This window comes from Chenopodium album, chromosome 5 (genome assembly GCF_948465745.1).
Source record: "Chenopodium album chromosome 5, dcCheAlbu1.1, whole genome shotgun sequence".
NCBI lineage: Eukaryota > Viridiplantae > Streptophyta > Magnoliopsida > Caryophyllales > Amaranthaceae > Chenopodium > Chenopodium album.
Window position 1 is genome coordinate 23,243,926 of NC_137838.1, and position 6,018 is coordinate 23,249,943.

The following is a 6,018-nucleotide window of genomic DNA, read 5'->3' on the forward strand; positions in this document are numbered from 1 at the left end:
ATCGTGTTAGGGTTAAAGATTTGATTTTTATTGCTTAGTGACATGCTAGGGTTTGTTATTAATCTTGTTAGTATCATGCCTAGGATCTTGCTTTTATTATGCTTTAATATTAACATGAATATTATTATTATTATTTTGATGATGATTATTTTATTTATGATTATTATTATTTTGATGATGATTATAATTTTACAATGATGATTATGGTTATTATTATGATTATTATTCATGATATTGATTATTTATTATTGTTGCTTGATATTTATTTTTATTGCTTGATCACGCCTTTATATGCAAGTTTAAAGGGAATTTGTACTTGTAATCATGCTTAATAAGATAATTAATAATCTTGTTAGGGTTAATTGTGATTATAATTCAAGTGATCGCCAATAATAGTTTATTTGTGCATTAATATTCAACCAACATAGATAAACAGGTTTAGGGTTAATCCTATTGATTGCATGTTAATTAAAAAGCGCAAATGAATACGATCAGAATAAAGTAGAGGCCTATTATTAGGGCAGGTTCAATCTCTTTTAGGTTGAATTTGTACCATCATCCCCGAACCCTTATTTGGTTCATGACCTTATGGAGTTGACGATCTCTTGGATCGTTAAGGGGTGTAACCTTCATCCTATGAACGGTTTACAGGTTCCTAAAAAAAAACTTGTTGGCGACTCTTTTGCTCTATCTTCTTCCCTTTTGGACGCCACCGTACTTTAGTGTATGACCACAGTGGGGTTCAAGCTAGTGGGATTAAGGCTTGAAATTATTTCCTACAACATGCGTTCACCCTATCATCACACAAATTACCTTGTTGCACCTGTTTACAAACATACAACATGACCATCCAATAAATAACTAATTTATATATTTAACTTGATTACGCATTGAACAGGTTTCCCCCCTAACCTGCCCCAATAAAGGGGTACTAACACGGGAGCTAACCATGCCAGTATAAAAGAACCACTCGTAAGTGGCGAAATTCCTGCGCATAATAAAATGGAAAGTACAACATCCTAGACCCCCAGTAGAAGTTATGGTTAAATATAAAACCCCATAACTCCCCCCATATGTTCATACTCAAGGTATATACGTTCCAAGAGTTTGGTGCGTAATCTCTTTCACTTTACGTTATTTACATATTATTTAATTTGGTGATGACTCTCAAACCATAATCAAACAATCACAATAATTATTCGAACAATTAAACATTCCTCTTGATAATTAGTGACCACATAATATTTAATATTGAACCCTTTTTAATCTACCTCGATGTCAAAAACACCTTAAACGCATAATGCGCTACAATTCCAATCCCTCGGTATTGGAAACACCTTAAGGCTGCGTTTGGATACACTTATTTCATTTTAAATAGTTGAATTCAATTCTAAAATTTCAATTCCAAGTCCTATGTTTGGGAAAGTTAAGAATTTACACTTTTGAATTTCAAATTCTAAAAGTTGTTTGGCAATACAATGAATTTCAAATCCTGAATATCAAATTCTAATTAGCTTTTTGGAAATACAAGGAATTTCAAATTCTGAATTTTAAACCAAGGTACATTTTGTAACAAACTGTAAACAAAAAGACAACATATCAAGATCGAGCTAGTAGTTTTAGTTCACAAACATCTAAATAAAGATACTAATCATTAATACATAATAAAACCCAATCCAATTTTTCCCCCTCCGATAGATTATTTAACATTCTCATCTGTCACATTCATGAACCTTTTCACAGCTTGTAGGACTTGGTGACGCGAGATCCCAAGTACACTCAAGACTACCTCGTAGATCTCTTGTGAACTTGGCTTCGGTGGCCCTTGCGTTCTGCTCACATAGTCCTTGAATGACTCTGCAAAATAACTCACTGCATCTGCTAGACAATCTCTCTTGAGCCTCTTGTTTGATCCTCCAGAAGGAGTCTCGGAGGTACTGACCCCTTCAATTTCGGTGTCCATTGCATCAGCAGCCTCATCATGATGCTCAGCTCCCTCTCCAGTTGCTCTATCCGAAGCAAACAAAGTACAAATATCATCCCAATTCTCAATGAATTTATTCTGATGTGCAGCGGCTTGGGTAGTTTCCTACATTAGCAATAATCAACATCAATGTAAGGCAAACTATAATTAGAAAAACAACAATAATTTAACATATAGTCAGCAATAATTTGTTCTGATATGCAGCGGCTTAGGAAGTTCTATTTTTTGAACAACAACTCTGTATTTTGTATAATCAGCATCACAACAACTCTTAAGAAGATCAGAAAAACTGACTTTTTGACAAATGTTTGAGAGTTCCTTTCAGTTGGTAAGAATGGTCCCTGATTTAAATATAACTACTCAGAAATGCACAAAAATCCTAGGGAATGGAAGCCTAAACAAGCAAGAAGCAGAACATGAAAGTGACTGTACAAGAAATGAGTTTCATGAAATAAGTAATCTTGGCCAAGCTACTACCGCCTAAGCCATACACTCCATTATTATACCCCTCAGGCAGTAATCCTTGGCCAAGTTACTCTACTCAAGCTCTCCAATAGAACAACATGAAAATCAATTGATCATAGCATTTCAAATAAGAACACTCAAATTTCCAACATTCAGAGAGCAAAGATACTATTTTGTAAACAATTTCTCACTTTAACATTTCATCGAACACCTAGAGTGCGTTGAAATACTAGCGTTTTACTACACAAATCAATTAAATTTATAGTAAAAATGAACAAAAAAAAGAGCGAAAAAAATCAAACTGAAAGACAGCTCCTATTTAATCAAACTATCAACACAAATCACGAAAAAAAATTCATGCAAATCAATTCATACCAAGCTGCTGTAAAATCGTTAGCAAAAAGCCACAATCAAAGATAATAAAAATAATACAATCGCAGCCATCAGTGCTATTTATCATCAAATTGCAAAAATTAGGGTTGATTAAATTGACAAATCTCATCAAATTACAGAAATTAGGGTTAAGAATTGCAACTAGCTAATGAACAACAATTACAAATGGCAAAGAGAGATAGAGCATACCTGAGGACAGAGATTGGAGATAGAGAAAAAGCTTGACCTCAGCTTCTCTAATGGCGGCACAGGAGAGAGAGAGAGAGAGAGAGAGGTAGGAGAGAGAGCAAGGATTTAGGGAAAAAATTTCTTAGAAAATATCGTGGAGAGAGAAAGAGTGAAATTGGATTTGAAATGACATGAATTGATAATGGATTTCAAATTCCTAAAAGTGGCCATATTTCTTGCATACCTTGGATTTGGCCCAATTATAAATCCAAATTCTTAATATAGCCAAACAACATATTTGGCCCAATTCCATCATTTAAAATGAAATCCACAATACCAAACAGGCCATAAGTGCATTAAGACACCAAAATATAATTTATTCCTTGTGTACAAAGACACTTAAATAGCTCATTCCTCATGCTTATAGCAGCAATAAAAATTATATGAACCATAATAAAATTCCTTTTCAATATTCCAAACCAAATTAAACATTTAGTTTAGTTAAACAAACCTTCCAACATGCCAATAATATAAATATGGTTCAATGACAATATTCCAATATCACCAATTCCAATAAATAATTTAATTCAACCAATCATGCTTCACAAATAATTCACCTAAACCATTCTCAATTCGATCAATCCAATTCAAATAACCAATCTCATTTCAATTAAACCATTCCAATCAATTCCTAGCATGACACCAACTTGGAATCAATTAAGTAAATCCTAGCATGTTTCTACACGCTTAATAAATTTCCGAGTACACGTACGTACCTCAATTCGTCTTTCCAACTAGCCAAAATGCTAGAAATTACTCAACTTAAAATCTCCTACAATACCAAATATAATTCAATTAATCCCTTGATTATACAAATTTCCAGCAACTTTTAAACACTTTAAAACCTCTCTAACAAGCTTAAATTTTGGGTTAAAACCTTTAAAACTCTTTCTTTAAGTGGGCAATTAAAACCCCAAAGTAAAAATATAATTATAGTTATATAAAAATTCTAGCATACTTTTTAAGGTCTAAACCCCTCAAATAAATCTGAAAATTATATTAAAATCAAAGAAAACCTTTTCTAGTTATGGGTTGAGATCCAATGAGAAAGACCTTAAAATGAGAAAGACCTTAAAATGAGAAGGATGAGAAAGATCAAATGTGCATATATTTTTTACTAAATGTGCATTTTTTTTATATTGAATGTGCATAATTGTGTTTCAAACTGATAAAATTTTTTATTTTTTTGGAAAAACGAAAATTATGTACAGTTGTTCAAAAAATATGCACATCAAATTTGAGTCGAATTTTTTTTTTGCACATTTAGTTCAAAAAATATTCACATTTAGTACAAAAATTATGCACAAAAAATCCTTCTCATTCTTCTTATTTTAAGGAACTTCTCATTTGACCCTAAATCTTAACGTGTATATATATATATATATATATATATATATATATATATATATATATATATATATATATATATATATATAAGAGAGAGGAGATGGTGGCTCACAGTGTTGGCCGTGACTGGCCGGCAAGTGAGGTCGCCGACCGGTGGTGGCTGGGCGTAAAGTGGCAGCGAGGGTGGCATGAGGTGGCCGCTTGTTTTGGGTGAATGATGTTCACACATGAACATCATTAGTGGGAAAAAGAAAAAAGAAAAAGAAAGTATAAGAAAAGAACAAAGAAAAGAAAAGAAAGAGAAATATAAAAAAAGTTAAGAGAAAGAAAGAAAATAACACTTACCCCAAAAATCTTATTTTCAAACCTCTTTGTGTGGGAAAATTTTTGGGGTTTTGTGGGATATTTATAGAGTAGAGAATAGGGTTTAAGTTTGGGCTCAATAAATAACTGGGCTTAAGTTATGTAATATTTTACCCACTGGGGTTCAAATAAAAGGTTGAACTTATTTAAATGAAATGAGTTATTCTAATAAGAGTATGTAGGACCAGTTTACATACGATATTTTAAATGAGCCCAAATAATTGATAAGAATTTGACCCAAAATATTATTTAACCCTTTACAATATTTAATTAAAATACTTGATCCCTTAAAAATATATTTTATAAATACTTAAATACTTTATAAAATACATAAAAATACGGAGTATTACAGTTTCGCCCCCAAAAACCCTCCTTCCCCAAAACGGCCACGAAGACTGGATTCGGAGCAGTAGTAGCAGCAGTAGTATTAGTAGCAGTAGCAGTAGTAGCAGTAACAGTAGCAGTAGTAGTAGCAATAGTAGCAGCAATAGTAGTAGCAATAGTAGCAGTAGTAGTAGCAGTTGCAGTAGTAGTAGTATTAGCTATTTCGGGTGTTTTGTGTCCCTTGGGAGAGTTATATTACGACTCGAAGACTGGATCCAACGAAGCCACCTGTACCTATAAAACAACGAAGCTCCGGATGTTCGGAGGTCCGCCTCCGAAGGTTAAGTTAGTACGATTCGGAGTAAAACGTGCGAAAAGTAAATATCTTCTCGGATTCCAAGATTAGGTGTTCTCTGTTTTCGAGAGCAATAAATGATGTAATGAGTAAGAAGTGCTCCAATAAATGGGGAAATATCCTTATTTATAGGATCCTAGAAAAGTGTGTCAGACCCTAATGTAGGGAATATTTCAAGCATCCCACACTTGAGCCCCACTATGATCATACACTTAAGCATGGTGGCGTCCAAAGGGAAGGAAGCTAGAGTAAAAGAGTCGCCAACAAGTTTTAGGAACTTGTAACCGTTCACAGGGTGAAGTTTACACCCCTTATAGATCCATGAGATCGCTAACTCCATAGGTCTGGTACCATGACTGGATATTCAGGGATTAAGGTACAAATCCAACCTAAAAGAGATTGAACCTTCCCTAATAATAGACCTCTACTTTATTCTTCTCGTATTCATGTGCGCTTTCTGACTAACATACAATCAATAGATTAACCCTAAACCTGTTTAATCTATGCTGGTTGAATATTAATGCACAACTAATCTATTATTGGCGATCACTTGAATTAT